Raw genomic sequence first — 16798 nt, forward strand, 5'->3', positions numbered from 1 at the left:
TCTGGAGGTTTCACCACCTCTGATTTCAAACTGTACTACAAAGCAATGGTAATAAAAACAACACATAGTATTGACATAAAAACAGATAGATCAGTCCATGGGATCGAATTGAGGACCCAGAAATAAACCCACATGCCTATGGACACTTTTTTTTTTTTTAACAATGAAGCCAAAACCATACAAGGGAAAAAGAAAGCATCTTCAACAGATGGTGCTGGTCTAACTGGATGTCTACATGTAGAAAAGTGCAACTAGATCCATACTTATCACCCTGCACAAAACTCAAGTCCAGGTGAATCAGAGACCTCAATACAAAACCAGATATACTAAATCTAATAGAAGAGAAAGTGAGGAATAGCCTTGAATGCACTGGTATAGGAGACACCTTCCTGAACAGAGCATCAACAGCTCAGGCACTAAGAGCAACACATAATAAATGGGACCTCATGAATCTGAAAAGCTTCCATAAGGCAAAGGACACTGTCAATCCTAAAACTCTTTATCCTGGGTGCAACTCTGGAAAACCCCAGAACACATTAAGAGAATCAATGCCAACGCTACCCTGTGGCTTCCAGGAAAGCAAACAATAAATTTCTATCCAATAAACTTCACCACAGAATGCTAATATTACTCTAACATCCAAACCAAAGAGAGTGGAGAAGAAAAGGAAGCCACAGTTCAGGATCATCTAAGAATCTGGGTGCAAAAGTCTTTACGAGACTATCAAAAACGTGAGACAACAATGTAGAGTAATAGACGTATACAACACCTGCCTGACCCACTGAGAGATGGTTAGTGGTTGAGGCCAACAATGAAGGAAGCTACCTATTGGAAAGCTCCCAATTGCATTTCAACTCAAGCAAGAATTGAAGGCTGAAGTATAATTTTATACCAGCTAGTTAAGAACTGAAGGCATCCTCCAATATCCATATACAACCATTAAGCAAAAATAGAGACTTATTAGCTCCAGGCGTCTAAGGAAATTTCTGTCCAATCGTTAGCTAATTATGGAGCTGAGTAGAGACTTTATTGACTATACATAACAAAGATATAGATTTCACAGAATTAGTTCACAACATCTAAATTCACAGTAACAACTACGAAAGGAAACAATGAGGAACTCGAGGAAAGAAAAGCATCTGTTTTTCAGAGTTACTATTAGAACACTAGAAATATAGTCTTTTCAGTTTTACATACATACAGAGAGAGAGAGAGAGAGAGAGAGAGAGGGAGAGAGAGAGAGGGAGAGAGAGAGAGGGAGAGAGAGAGAGGGAGGGAGAGAGAGAGGGAGAGAGGGAGGGAGAGAGAGAGGGAGAGAGAGAGAGAGAGAGAGAGAGAGAGAGAGAGAGAGAGAGAGAAATCACCTGCAAAATAAAAGTCTTCTACACATAAGAAAGAAATCTTTACAGACAATAACTGAGATAGCTAAGACAAAGACTTTAATTAAGCTACTTTAAATATGTTCACAGAGCTAAAGGAAAATATGTGGAAAATGCATAATCAAAAAGAAATAAGCAATAAGATATGCAAATTATAAAAAAGCAATCAAGCAGAAATTTTGTAATTGAAAAGTATAAAAGCTGAGATGAAAAAATTCACTAGCCCAGAATAGAAAGAGCATTGCACCCGAAACCCGTGGGATCATCAAGAGTACAGGCACGCGGCATGCTGGTCCTGGTGAGAGGGGCAGAAAGGGATAGTGGGAATATTAGAAGAAATGATTCCTCAACACTCAAAAAGCCAGAAAATTTCACATAGAATGCAAAGAAATTCACACCTACACACATCAGAGTCAAACTGTCAAAACTCAAAGACAAAGAGAGGCTCTTGAAAGCAGAGAGAAGCTGTTAATCACGTATAGAGAATCCTGAATAAGATTAATAGTTGGTTTCTTATCAGGAATTGTGGGGGTCAGAAAGCATCAGAAAGACATTTTCAAAGTTCCAAAAGGAAACAAAAACCCTGACCACCAAATGGTTTTGTTTTGTTTTGTTTTGTTTTGTTTTATCTGGCAAAACTATTCTTCATAGAGAAAGGGAAAATTAAGGCAAAATTTAAATGTATGACATCAAGTTAAAAAAAAAAATCAGATCTTTCTGCTGATAGACATAAATACCTGAAACACTATAAGCTGTTCTTCCAGCTTCATTAAAAGAGAATCACACACTCACTTCATCCACACTAAGCAGGACACCACAAAGGAGGTTACACAGATAAAGAAAAAGGAGAGTATAAACATTTTTTTGTTGTTGTTGCTGCTTAAAATTCTTGTGCAGACAGGCAGTAATGTGCATGCCCTTTTTAATCCTAACACTTGGGAGGCAGAGACAGGTGGCTTTCTGTGAGTTTGAGGCTAGCATAGTCTACAGAGCAAATTTAAGGACAGCCAGGGTTGATATTTAGATTAATTGACGAAATTGGGGGGGGAGTGTCTAGAAATGAACCTATGCATCCATGGTCAACTGATTTAGATAAAGGTGCCAAACTCATTTAAAGGAAAACAATTCTTTTAACCAGTAAAATAAGAGCTGAATATCCACATACAAAAGAATGTATTTTAACACTACTTTTATTATATTCAAATTTTAAATTTAAAGGAATCTGTGGTGGTTTGAATAAGAATGCCCCCCCAATAGACTCACATATTTGAATGCTTGGTCCACAGTTGGTAAAACTATTTGGGAAGGATTCGGCAGTGTGGCCTTGTTGGATATGGCATGTCACTGGGGGTGGACACTGAGATTTCAAAAGTCCACCCACCCTCCTCTCTCTCCCCATCCTTCTTGGAGACAAGATGTAAGCTCTTAGCAGTTTCCGCTCTAGCACCATGCCTGCCTCCTTGCTGCCATGTGTTCACCATGGCCCCCCCACCATGACTGTCATGAGCAAAATACACTCACTCAGAATAAAATGCGAATGTAATTTCAAATTTTAGAAAATAATGCGTTTTAAGAAGGTCGTGGAAAGCAGAGCTTTGATTGTGAAAGGGACATAGAGTGGGCTGTCATGGAGGAGAACTGCATTCTGATGGAATAAATAGCCAACAGTTGTCCCTGGATCACTCTACTTATACCTACTACCCAATGGGATTAAAATTATACCTTTATAAAAGCTTGTGCACACTTTAACAGTTATATTTTCGTAGGAAACACATGCCAGAAGCAACCCAAATGTCCATCAAGTAATGGGTGGTCAAAGGAGTGTGGTAATATCCATACCATAGAGTGTTAGTCATTAAAAAGAATAAACACCACACTACGGATAACAGTGAAAACTGTTATTATACTGAAGGAAAGAACTGAGGCATGGAGGGCACAAACCACGTGATTCCGTTCGTTAGAAGGACCCAGCGAGTGCATTAGCAGCTGGCAAGAAGCAGGTGAAGACAGAGGGAGCAGCTGCTCTTGTGCACAAGGCTCCACTTAGGGGGTCAAGAAAATGCTCCGGAATTTACGTTCTGGAACTTGGTAGTGATGATTGTGCAATCGTGTGAACACACTAAAACCTCCTCAGTTGTAAACAGTAAATTGTGTTACTTGTGACATATCAATGAAATATAATTCTGTAACCTCTTTAAGAAATTGACTCTATGAATGAATTGACTGATAAGTCTGGCATCTAAATGTAAGATTATAGAACCTTCATTTAAAAAAGGGGGGGGGACTGTAACTCTTTGGGATTGTTGGGTACGCATAGGAACTTTAAACTTGACACTGAAACAAGACTCATAAATAAAACAAACAAACAAATATCAATCTTTGGTCTCAAAAAAGAGGAGGTGGAGGTGAGAAAACCTTGACTTTAAAGTAAGTTCAGAGTCAGCCTGGACTGAAGAAGAACCTCAAAAAAAAAAGTCCAAAAGTTAAAAAGCTATCACTAAATGTTTTTTTAAAAAAATGTCTTATACACTGGCTACCTGGAATTCATATTTTAGTTGTCTATCTATCTATCTATGTATCTATTTATCCTTCTTTCTCTCTTTCTCTCTCTATCTCTCTCTAAGAAACAAAAAACAAAATCAATATATCCAAGCCAATACCTGTTTTCTATCCTGATGACTGAACCCAGACCCTTAGGCCTCCCAGGCAAGTTCTCTACTGTTGAATTACAACCCCAGGATTTTTTTAAAATTCAATTTATTTAGATTTTATACAGACGTGTGCCTTGTCTTCCTTCATGTCTGTGCACCGTGTATTTGCCTGGTACCCACAGAGAGCAAAAAAGAGCACTGGCACTGGGATTACACGTGGCTGTGAGGTGCTGTGCAGATGCAGATGCTGGTCCTCTGGAAGAGCAGCACGTCCTCCTAACTACTGAACCATCGCTCCAGCACTTTTAAATTGCTGTCTTGCAACAGGATCTTGCTAAGTTTCCCAGGCCGGCCATGGACTCACAGAGTAACCCAAGTTAGTCTAGAAGCTGCAATCCTCCTGTCTCAGCCAAGCCATCGCCCTTTCCTGGGCTGCCCTGTTTCACTCCTATACTGAGTAGAACTCTTAATCTGTTATGTGAATCCTAATATTTCTCTCACATAGATATTACCATGGTACCAAATAGCTCAGTTGTGAGTGTTTGCTCAAAGGTGAGAGAGTTTTTCCACTGCATCATGTGAGGCAGATCAGCTTCCTTTTTTTCCTAGAACCATTTGTTAGTTAGCTAATGCTGCACAAGGGTCTCTGATCTTTTTCTTCACCTTTCTTGTGTGTTCAATGTATTACTATGTGCCGGCCTCTTTTCCAGATGCTTATTAAGAATTGTACGGCCAGCCAAGTGTGGTGGCACATGCCTGTAATCCCAGCACTCGGGGAGACAGAGACAGGAGGATCTCTGTGACTTCAAGGCCAGCCTGGTCTACAAAGCAAGTCTGGGACAGCCAAGGCTACACAGAGAAACCCTGTCTTGAAAAACAAAAACAAAAACAAAAAAATTGTGTAGTCTCTTTTATATTTGTGTCTTTCTTCATGGTGAGAAAAGCAAAGGGGAGAAAAGTTAAGCTATTACCCCCGGAGTTAGCTATTGCCCCTGGAGTTAAGTTGTTGCCCCTGGAGTTAAGTTATTGCCCCTGGAGTTAAGCTATTGCCCCTGGAGTTAAGCTATTGCCCTGGCTGCAGCATCCGTGAATCAGAAGTCTAGGCTTTAACCCAAGCGGGTGCCCAGAGCCCAGGTCTCTCTGTGGTCGAGTTCAACACCTAGAAGGTCTCCTATTCGTGTTCTTATCAACTATGAACTTCCCGGTGCCTGTCTCCTTGTGCTGTAGATAGGAACCTCTCTCTCTAAAGGTTTTGCTTTCTTTTGAGGGGCACACATGCCACAGCGCACGCGCCGGGGTCGGAGACAGATGGCTAGAGTCGGTTCTCCCCATTCACCACGTGGGTCACCACAAGTTGAACTCAGGTATTCAGGCTTGGTGGCGGGGAAATTTCTTTACCGAGCCACCTCCCCAGACCAGGAATCTCTTTAAGTTGGTACAAAAAGGAATAACAACTGGGCTGTAGTACATACTGAAGCTCCGACTTGGCCCTCTCTCCACAGAACCACCAGCACTGGATAATTCTATGATCCACAACCCCACCCCCATACTTTTTATTTCTCCCATCATTTTGCCAAGCATAGGAATTAATACATGCCAGTGGTGACTTTTATTTTTTATTTTATTTTTATTATTATTATTATTATTATTATTATTATTATTATTATTATTATTATTATTATTATTATTATTATTTAGTTTATCTTTTCCTTCTCACCAAAGACATCAAGTTTGTGTTCACAGTTTCTCTGGTCATTTAGAGTCATTCTTCTAAGAATTGCCAATATACTTCCCCAATTTGATTTGTTTTTCTAGTGAGCTGTGCAAAGCTCCAAAAGCATGGGTTTTCCCTTTCTGCTTAGAGAAAAGAACATTTTAAGAGTAGAATGAGATCACACTTCTCAGGTTACATTAGGCTGTATCATGACTTGTCCTAAGTGTCTTTGGATGTGGCTAAAGCCATTATTTTTCATACCTGTAGACTATTTCTTCATTTTGGGAACTGTATAATTTCATTTAATGATTTCATCCTGATGAAGCTTTAAACTGTTCCTCCAAAATATAATATAGTCTATATGTATTATAAGTACCTATCTTTTATATTTTAGGCAAATTAGTAATTGCTTAGGGGAAAAATCATTAAATAGTAGAGCACTGGGACTCAGAGTAGGTGAAATTTCCATCTTGCTACAGGATACTTAGGCTTCCTCTAGAGCAGCGGTTCTCAACCTTCCTAATGCTGAGACCCTTTATTACAGTTCCTCATGATGTGGTGGCCCCCAGCCATAACATTATGTGTTGCTACTTCATAACTGTAATTTTGCTACTGTTATGAATTATAATGTGAGTATTTTTGGAAATAGAGGTTTATCAATGGGATTGAGACCCACAGGTTGAGAATGAATCCTGTCTCGGCCCCCTCAAGGCACACCAAAGTCGCCATCAGGAGAAAATGGCAAGGTCACATCTCTCAGTTAGAAAGTGCATCCTCAGGGTGGCTCGGACGCAACAGACAGGCATGGACTCTGTAAAGAACGAACATGGAGCTGCAGAAACGCAGGACTGCTGAACAGCACAGAGATCGGAGACCAACCGGAAGAGCTGGGCTCCCCGTCTTGTGAGAAAGATTTCAACTGAGCGTTCTGAGGGTGCAGCTACTGAAGAGTGGTGAGCAGTTCTAACACTGGCTGTTCTAAATTGGCGTCTTGGGGCCACCACAGGGCCCTACTGTCTCTCCATCAGCACTTCCCACAATAACAAGACTAACTAACGGCTTTTGATGGAGCCACCTGATGAAGCCGGCTCTTTGGAAGAGCAGGCATCTGGTTGACCGAAACCCAGGAGTTCCTGAAGTGGTCCTTGGGAGATGGTCGTCCCCCTGCAGTTCCCGGCGCAGGTAAACTTGAGCCCTGATTACTGAGGACGCCCAAAGCCCTGCTGGAAGCTTTCCTCAAATGCTCTGTCTTCCGTTCCCATCATCCTCAGCCCAAACTGTGTTGAAGCTGGGAAGAGATGAAATGCCGCAACACACTTACACCAAGACAGGAAGCACAAACGACACAAAGGCTGTCTGCAACTTCCTCTTCCACAAAGCCAAACCTAGACTCTCCCTTTTGATAATATTAAAAAGAGAAAAAAGCATTTTGCATGAAAACATGTTTTTAACTGTATTTGTAGCACTCAATAAATAAATTACAGGTTTTATATCCTTCCGAGAGCGCTGTCAGTGATTTATTCAGTTATCAACTCCACACGCCTGGAAGGACGAGTTAAACACCGGCCCGTATGAAAGGTTTGGGGATGAGTCGGTTGGAGTCGGCTTCTGGGAAGTTGGTGCGGCTTCCTAGGACTGAACACGAGTACCCTGGCAGAAGCTGCGGGAAGCAGAGCCTCCGTCCTGCCCATTTACAGCAGCTTTTAAATTCCATAAAAAGGAAATGAATTATGCATTATTGGGTTTACATAAGGTCACCCAGCGAACTTTGACCTCTCTCTTTTCTCATTTGGCTCAATTATTAGATGAAATGACAGATTTGATCTCTTTTCAAATTGTATTAGAAAGGGTCTCTTTATTTCACCCTCTAGCAGCAATCGGATGACAGAACTCAGCAAGTGCATTAATTATGATTGATTTAGAGTGTCTATAGAGCGATTATTTCTAGAATTCCACTCCCAAGCCCAAACCTTTTGACCTATTTCAGGCCACCCAGCACATTAATCCATAGGATGATTTGAGGGGCCACTGTTTGGAATGGCAGCTTCCCTCCTGTATTTGCCATCAAAGGCATTTAAAACACTTGGAGCAATCTAAAGGGGTCGGGTTACTGGGACATTTCATGGTTGACGCCATCTAAGAGCTTGACAGCCCCGTTTAAAACACCTCGTACATGGTAACTAAAAATGGCGCTGAAGTAGCTCCCGCCCCATCCCACCCAGAGGAGGGCGAGGCTAACACTCACTGCTGGAAGTTAATAGGGAAATGCGTGCAGATGCGTTCGTCATATATCTTATAACTCTGTGAGCTCATTGGAGTCTCACAAACGTGCCTGCTTTTGGAACATTGTTCCCTCCTCTCTTCTTGCCAGGGGATTAAAAATGACAGTACTAATTAAAGATGGGAAGAAAAGAGACCACTGTCAGATGGGAGGTGTAGGCCTGAATTACAATGAGGCGCAGCCGAGGAGAAGTTGGGGAGGCCTCATCAGTAGGGGTTTCCTTCTAAATAATGGGAAGCTCCCAGTGGAGGAATGCTGTTCTAAAAAAGAGGGGTTTTTAACCGAAATCACCACCTCTGAGTAACTAGACCCCAGAAGAATCTAAAGGGAAGGTTCTAGAATTGGCACTGGCAAATCAATGACCTTAACTCTCTACCACCTTCATCCAGTGGCCTCAGAGAGGAAGGAAGGAAGGATGGATGGATGGAGTTTGGATGAGGCTGGGGATTCCCTCTGTAGCATTCACGCACCGTGACCAAGTGTTCTTCTGATTTTTCTGTTCTCTCATCCCTCTGATCTGGGTGCACAGGATTCCTCGCTTTCGCAGAACCGGTAATGAAAACCGAAGAGTGCATGTGTTTAGGAAGACAAATCATTTACTCATACTGTCTGTTATAATCTTCCATTGACATTGATGGAGGCAGGTCATGGGAACAGAAGGATTTGGTTGGTTGGTTGGTTGGTTGTTGAGGACAAACAGAATTTCTGCCCTTGTACTTGAATAAGTGTTAAGGGGCAGAAGGCAGTAGAAACCAGGGGAGAGGTGTGAAGCTCAGCAGGACAGAGAAGATGGTAATGTCTAGGCAAAAACAATCTAGGGGCAGGAGAGGGGCCGCTACGCCTTGGGCAGAGAAGGGAGACATGGAGGGAAATAGGAAAACTGGGTAAATGGAGCCCCAAACCACTTCATCCTTGGTCACCCGAAATCTTCATAGCTGCGGTGCTCACCAGGGCCTTCCTCTAGCTCCTCTAAGACGCTAAGAAGTCCTCCCATTTGGTAAGGGACCAGACAGAGGCCACAGTGAGTGACAGCTGCCAAGTGGGAAGCTGACACCCTTAGTAAACACTGCTTCTCTTATGCTTCTCAAGATACTTCCAAAGAAATATTGTCGCTTGAAACCGTGCCAAGGAAGATGTGGCCACCAGGTGACTGGGGGTTAGTAATGGTCCCTGTCTCTTCTCTTGGCCTCAGAGTCCCTGCTTGGAAATGTGGGTCTAACCAAGAAAATTATGACTCTCACTCCTGCCCCAGCCTCCATGTTCTGTATTCCTAGGAGGCATTTCCACAGTTACAAGGGATGCACTGGGCTGCCAGAGCAACTGTTCAGAAGGACTGAGCAGGCTAACGCACGGCCAGAATGCCGGCTAATGAAGCAGGCCAGACTTAGAACAGAAAAGAGATCTAGACTTTGTTGTTCAACTGGAGATCACACTTTAAAATGCTGAAATCTAAGTTTTATTAAAAAGTGCTGTGCAGGTTGAATTCACCAGCATTCTGACAACTAGCCAGGTCCTTCTCCTAGGAGGCTCAGCACAGGGCTTACTTGGTTCTCTTAACCTTGACTCAGCACAAAGCTGACTCATCCGCCTCTTGAGGGATCAGGTACAGTAAATGGGGCAGCAGTGGGGCAGCCTAGCTGTCATCGCCCAGGGACCTGGCCATCCGTCATAAAGCTAACAAGTATAGGCAGCATGTTGGTGTTGGGTCTCAGAGCCCATCACAGCTTGATGACAACATACACAGGACTGTGTGCGGCTTAAGGAAAGCGAAGACACAATCCAAACAAGTTGGCGACAGAGGACCTTCCAGGGTACCCAGGACGGCACAAAAAGCTTAAAGATGGAGGGGCATAGGACACAATTCCAAACCTACAGATGGCAGTTCTCAACCCTGGCAGCTGAGAGTCTCAGTTGTGCATCCCGCTAAACTGGATGGAACCTTCTAAACTAGAAGGTGCTCCAGATAAAGCCTGATGATGGACAATTTCAATTCATGGCTCATTTATCATTGGGTAGAGACCAAATGAAGACTGTCCAAAGAAAAAGCCAAAGCAACAGCCACTTCCATCAGGGTCTCAGGGAAGAGGGGTTAAAAGCCGCCTTCCATCCTGGGAAGGAGATGCTCCATCATTAAGCCGAAGGATATGTTTCTTGGCAAAGTCTGTTGAAGAGGTAGGAAGGGGTGGTCCATGCTGCCCGACTTGGAAGGGTGGAGGAAGAGCTGTGCCTTCTGACCCCAAGATGTCTGAAGACACAGCACTTGAAGAATACAGTAAGAGAAGCAGAGAGAAGGCAGCAGAGCTCCGGAGGGGCTGACTTACTGAGGCCCCTCCCCCAGAAGCCAGGTGACACCTAAAGTGGTCTACACATCCTAATACACTAATGACGACCTAAGGACGTTCAGAAGACAGAAGTCTTATAGTCTCCACTTATGAAATGAGGAAACAGAGGCACTGGTTACCATGCCTCACTGGGGCCCTAGAATCAAAGTAGCTAGGGAAAAGTGTGCAGTGTCTGTAGGCAGAGGATGTAGACAGGAGCGAAGGGCCAGGGCACCATGCTTGGATAAGACTTGGGAGATGAAAAGTTCCTTCTCTTTAGGAGTTTTCCCAGGCTTTGCATCTCACCTTGAAAACAGACAGGCATGTTAAGGAGGGAGGAAGGTTCTTAGGGACAACACTCAACAAAAGAAACCTGCCCAGAGTCAACAGAGGCAGGCTGCGAACTAGCCATTGGACACTGTTCTCTGGCGCCTCATCCCATGGGGAGCTGACTTTCTCCATGAGGTATTGATACACCTGTTCTTGATAAGCATCTCTGGCCTCTCTCTGCTTCATAGGTTCATCTTGGGTTCTCAGGAGCATCAGCAAAGCCATGTGTCTATAAGCCTCTGGGATGACAAGAAGAGCAACAGATGAGTCTCTTATCACAGGAAGAAAAACTAGACATCCCAGAGATCACAGAAAAGGCTTGCTTTCCAGATGGGCAGCCACCAGAGTGTTATGCCTGTGGGGACAGGACAAGAGGCGTTGTAGGTGGGGGAGGGGAAAGGACAGGGCACTGTCCTGCCCTGAACTTATCAATCACATCCTTTGTCTTCTCTTCTTTGCCAAATGTGGTTGGCACAAAGTTGGTGAGCGGCCATTCTTCCACAACCTCTTCCCAAGGTTCATTCAAGTCAATGGCCATCGCCATTCTGTGAAATTCAGATCACGGGTATGAAGCTGAGCCGCGTCATCTTCAATAGGAGGCATACCAAAGAGCAAGATACCCCAGACTCAGCTTCCATCCCCAAGACTCGGCCGCCAACCTCCAGATTCAGCCCCCATCTCTGTGACACCACGATGCCTACTTTATCTTCCAGACCCCATCTATTCCTTAGGTGGGCAAAGATCTTGGCCTACAAGGAACAGTGGGCCATGTAATTGACCTCCCTGGGTCATACAACGAAGGGTACTAACATCATGTCCCCAAAGTAGGTGACTCAACTCCAAGGCCAGTTTTAGAGAAAACAGGTCTGGGCTATAGATTTTTTAAATTATCATATTAAAGAACAATTATTTATTACAGGAAAGTTTCTTTCTTCTTCAAACTATCATCAGGGAAACACAGGGACCCAAGTCAAATGAGTTGGTCCCTATCAACACAGACACACTTGCAGAGGGCCACTTGACATATGCATTCCCTGAATTCCACCTTGGTTAGTCTTATTTGAAGAGAGTAGTAAGGTGTTGGAAAAACATATTGGAATTAGACTATGAATGACCTTTTAGCTAAGAACTTCAGCCTTTTAAATTGGGCTCCACTTGTTTCTTAACTATCATGCCATTTATTAGCATCGTCTAAAAAAGTTTTAAATCACATTTTAATTTATTTATTGTGGTTGTGGTTGTGCACATGCCACAGGTATAAAAGTCAGAGGACAACTTTCAGGAGGCAGTTCTCTGTTTCCACCACATGGGCCTCAGGGACTGAACTCTGGTCTTCTGGCTTGGCAGCAGGTACTTTTACCCACCAAGTCATCTTGCTCATCTTTCTTTGGCATCTTAAATGAAGTCATCTAAGATGTGGCCTCATGGATGTCGCTTTGCAGAGGGTAGAACAGCCACAAATTCACTTTAACTCTTTTCCTTCCAATTCCTCCTTTGCCACAGCTAAGCTAAGATGAGAAGAACCAGCAACATGGGCTATACTTAGGGGGAGACCAGCACCTAAAGAGACCAGAGACAAATCCCAGGACCTGGTTCAGTCTACTAACCCCCAAAGCCTCTTCTGTCTATAGGGAGAAGTGCTGTCTGGAGACCCCACTGGGAGTATTGCCTTCCTGGTACACTCCTAAGTAATTTCTAGACACTATGCATATGCCCACACTGCCTATGAGCCCAAAGAATTGCCCCCTTGTGACTCCCCCACCCACCCCCGCCTTTAAACAGGCTCCAATTAGACACCACTTAATGGCACCTCCAATTTGACTGTCTGTCCAAGATTCCACAATGCATGGGAACTCTCTCTGAGATTTTTTCCTGTTTTTCCCATCCTCAGAACAAGGAGGGGGGAATAATACATGATTGAAAACTAGCCACAAAATGTTAAAAAAAAAAAAATTTGCAGTTGTGTTGCTTTGAAAACTTATTGCACAGCTGGGGGCATTTAAAGACCTTAATTAACAAGCCTTGGCCGCAATGTGCCCCTCTTTGGGAGGGGGAAAAATCACAGTTAAGATTTGTCCAATTAAATTATAGAAGAATTGGTGAATTCAAAAGGAGAGAGGGGGAGGCTGGGGTTGCACTTCCAATTTAAAAAGAAGATTTCAGTCTGATGGGAGACTTATAGTCTGATTAATTCGGTGCTGAGTTTTTTCTGCACAGTTTCTACAAACTCATAGGTACTTAAGAATTTTTAACCAAATGTAATTATAGGTTTTGATAATCAGGCTTTGGTTAAATAGAGTCCCCTCTTCCCTATGAAAACTGAGGGTGAAATATCCCATTGTAAGGGAGCCCCTCAAACGCCATCATTCTTGCTTCCTGAAGAGACTCTCCCTCAGCCCGGGATGAGAGCCACATAATAACTTCAGAGATCCCTGGGACCCTGAAGCTTCCACGAACAACTTCCTGCACAAAAGTACATTAACGATTGTATTGTACAACTGCATTGGCATCCAGGTGACAAGATAGGCTGGATCCATTATCACTCTGTTCATTTTTTTTTCTTTTGATGCATAAAGAACTTAAAACATTTCTATGGATTCCCCAAAAGTACAATAGTCGCTATCACACCCATCTACCAGGCCCCGAGGTCAAATCAACCCATGCAGAATTTTACTATAATCCAAAGGATGGACATTAGCTGAGAACAAATTCCAAACAACAGTAAAGACAATGATCAACAAAGCAGCACGACTTGCATCAGCCACGTACTGTCCTCACACCACGCTAACCTCAGCCCCCTGCCCACACCCCTACACCAAAAAAAAAAAAATGCTATGCTGACATCATGGGTCTAGAACAATGCTGAGTACAGTACGCACTCTTTTGGAATGACGAGTTTTCTGCCTCTCCTAGGGGGATGCTCAGCCAAAGACAAAAAAAATGCATAAGGGCAGCAGAGAAAATTCATTTGTATAATCTGGCCCCCCTACTGTGGAATTTTCAATTATATATATCTAATTATGGCTGTCAGTTGATGGATTCAGAAAAGACATGTTGGTACCCCCCTCCCTTTTTTGTCTTTTCGTCATCTCTTCTGTTAGAATGATTATAGCACACTTACACAACTAATTGCCTCACCGCTGATTACTGATACAATTATGCAGACCCGGCTCCTTGTGAGAACAACCATCTGCAGAGGAAAAAAAAAGTGACACTATTCAAAAACTATCCATAATTTAACCAATGTTATTCCAATGCACTGAGCCCAGACAATCGTCTGGCCTTCATATTTCATACCCACCCTGGCAAGAGGAGGTTGGGTTTTGTGCGCCCAATTCACCTCTTTAGACACACTGTGAATCAGAAAGAAAAGGGAGAGAAGAAAGTGCTTCAAATGTCAACCCATAGTGGGGAATTGAAGCGTGGTTAACGTCCATTCCTCCTTTGGGTAATTTTTCTTCAAATTTTATACCACTTGGCAATTTTTTGTTTCCTTTCAAACTGCTGAGAAAGTGCAGATGTTTCAAGTCCCCGAAGTGGGCTTGGGTTTGCTGGGTCTTTTTTCCCCCCACTTCTTAAAAAAATTTTTTGTACTGTTTTCCTCAATGCTGTTTTCTCCTCCTTTCTCTTTTTTTCCCTCCCCAGAAGAGAGAGAGAGAGAGAGAGAGAGAGAGAGAGAGAGAGAGAGAGAGAGAGGTTGAGGTTTTAATAGAACAGGAGGAAGTGGTTGACATATGACATTTCAATAGTTTCTTTTGTTCTCTAAGTCAAAATGTGTGGGACACCAAAGTCTGAGGCCTAGGGGGACACTGGGAAGGAACAGGTGGGCTGGGTGAGATGCCATCTGCCCTACAGAACAACAAAGAAGTCACTTGGTCTTTCCCAACATGCATGGTGAGAATAGCTCTGCTACTAAGGGGAGGAAGGAAGGAAGGAAGGAAGGAAGGAAGGAAGGAAGGAAGGAAGGAAGGAAGGAAAATAAAAAGCTAGTTGCAGAGCAGGAAAATTGAAAGGTTCTCCTCTAGCTGAAAATTGGGTCAAGTAGTGGCTGGGGCTGAGAAATAGAAACCTAAAGCGCCGGGCTAATTTAGATATACATAAATGCCTTTTTAATACAGTCAAGAACCTGAGCCTCAAAGAAGATGTCTGAAAGGGCAGATGTTCTGCTATGTCTGTCTCTCCAGGGCAAGACCAGAAGGGAGCTCAGAACTTCTGAGGGCTTCAAGGTGACACACCGCATCTCAGACCCTAGCCAGCTTCATCCTCTCTACAGTGTTCCTCGGATCTTGGGAATCGCTCTGTTGCCAGCTTGAGGCTCGGTCGTCTCTATTCTCATTTTTCTTTCCTCCTTTCCAGCCTAGAATGAACCTTCTTTAGGAGCTTCAATTGTGATAGTGCTACTGTTTTGTTTTTTGTTGTTTTTTTTTTTTTTTTAATTTAAACAGGAATGTTAGTGCTCTGATCCTTCTGAGCTTTTTTTTTTTTTTTTTACAAAGAACAATGAAGTGTACTAGAACCATTTATTAAATAAACCCTGAAATATAAGGACAAAGACACAGATAGCCAGCTTCAGGTTCATTGGTGACTTTGTCATACTATAATTAATAATGCCATGAGGTGGCAGGAAATGCCTTGTGATGCCTCCCATTAATAACTTCATCAGGAGCTTCATGCATCCCTCCAAGGCAGGCACCGTGCTGTCCCACTGCAAGGGGACACCTTCCTATCCATGGAGTTCCTTAGTTGGCCAGAGCATAACACCTGGAGCTCATCTCCAAGCACCCGCCGCCCTCCCCAACACCCTACCGAAGATTCCTTGGTAACTGTGTTCAAAGGAATATCTGTTGAGCAACTAAACGGAAAGAAAAAAGAAAGGAAAGGAGAGGGCGTGAGAAGTAAGCTACTACCCTGTGGCAACTCCTTGGCCTCAGTGTCCCTGCTCTGGGGTCCTGCGCCCTGCCCTCCTCGATAGCTGATAACTTGGAAAAGCTTACTAGATAAATGTGTGTATCTTCACTGTAAAAAGAGAGACACGTCTCCCAACCCCTTCCGCCAATTCTGTATCTCCTTTTAGTGCACAGATGCCCTGGCGGTCACCTAGCACAGTATCCCATCACTGGCCTAAAGGTCTTTGATCAATCTGTCAGTGCCCATCTTACCAAGCTGGGAGAAGAGGAAGCTCTGGGAGATTAATAATCTTTCTTCTTCTTTGTTCCTCCCCCTGTTTTCCCTGTAAACGTTATTTTAGACTCATCTCAACTCTGCCCCCCCCACACTTTTAGGTACCCCTACCAAAGTGCTAAAGCTCATTATTTAAGCCCAGAATTAACTGAGAGCATCCTTAGTAATTAGTAGTTCCTATAGCTGGTTTTTATTGGGATAACTTCAGGGAGAAAAAAAGGTAATTATAACTTTTTTTTTAATAGATGTAACCATGAAAGTGACAAGATACACACAGAAAAGAATTTCTAAGTACTGGACCTTTTCATTGTGCTTGGCTTCAGGAAAAAGGGACGGTTGATATCATGAGAGATTAACACCCACCTGATACTCACCTGAGGGAACTGAGATGGTCAACCTGTTGGGTGAAGGTTCTGGAATCACTAGGAAGAATTCAGTGAGGAATGTAGGAAAAAGCCCTTGAGGATAAACATTGAATGCCAAGACTCTTGCTGGACCTGTCCTAGTGTGCCTCTGTCCCAGTGGCAGAGCCCTTAGATCCATAGCCAGAGGCACATTCCTCAAAAGAGTCAGGGTTAAGCCCAAGCCCAGGTCCTATGCTGTCTTCTTCCCTCCTAGAACAGGCCCAGGGCATCTAGAAGTTCCTGAGAGGGAATGCTCCAGCTTCTTAGCTGCAGAAGCAGTTCTTCTAGTACCTTGTCCTTTCTGTGAATCAGAAGACATGAGATGTGCTAGAAGTCAGCTCGCCTCCCAGTGAGGAGCCACTGCCTGCCCCCCAGTGAGGAGTCACTGCCTGTCCCCAGTGAGGAGTCACTGCCTGTCCCCCAGTGAGGAGTCAATGCCTGCCCCCCAGTGAGGAGCCACTGCCTGCCCCCCAGTGAGGAGCTACTGCTTGCCCCCCAGTGAGGAGCTACTGCCTGCCCCCCAGTGAGGAGCCACTG

At 43.7% G+C, this 16798-nt stretch overlaps 1 long non-coding RNA gene across 1 annotated transcript in view; it reads right to left on the minus strand.

Annotated features, from left to right (window-relative positions):
* Positions 1–16559, minus strand: part of LOC311582753 — a 62220-nt gene extending 45661 nt beyond the window's left edge. Inside the window, exons 1-2 of the long non-coding RNA XR_014774217.1 lie at positions 16232–16559; positions 13798–13866 (exon numbers count right to left, since the gene is read on the minus strand). This is a non-coding gene — a long non-coding RNA (uncharacterized lncRNA). The remainder of the gene's footprint in view (positions 1–13797; positions 13867–16231) is intronic.
* Positions 16560–16798: the final 239 nt, after the last annotated feature.

Source organism: Acomys minous, assembly GCF_964271855.1.
Source record: "Acomys minous genome assembly, chromosome: 14".
NCBI lineage: Eukaryota > Metazoa > Chordata > Mammalia > Rodentia > Muridae > Acomys > Acomys minous.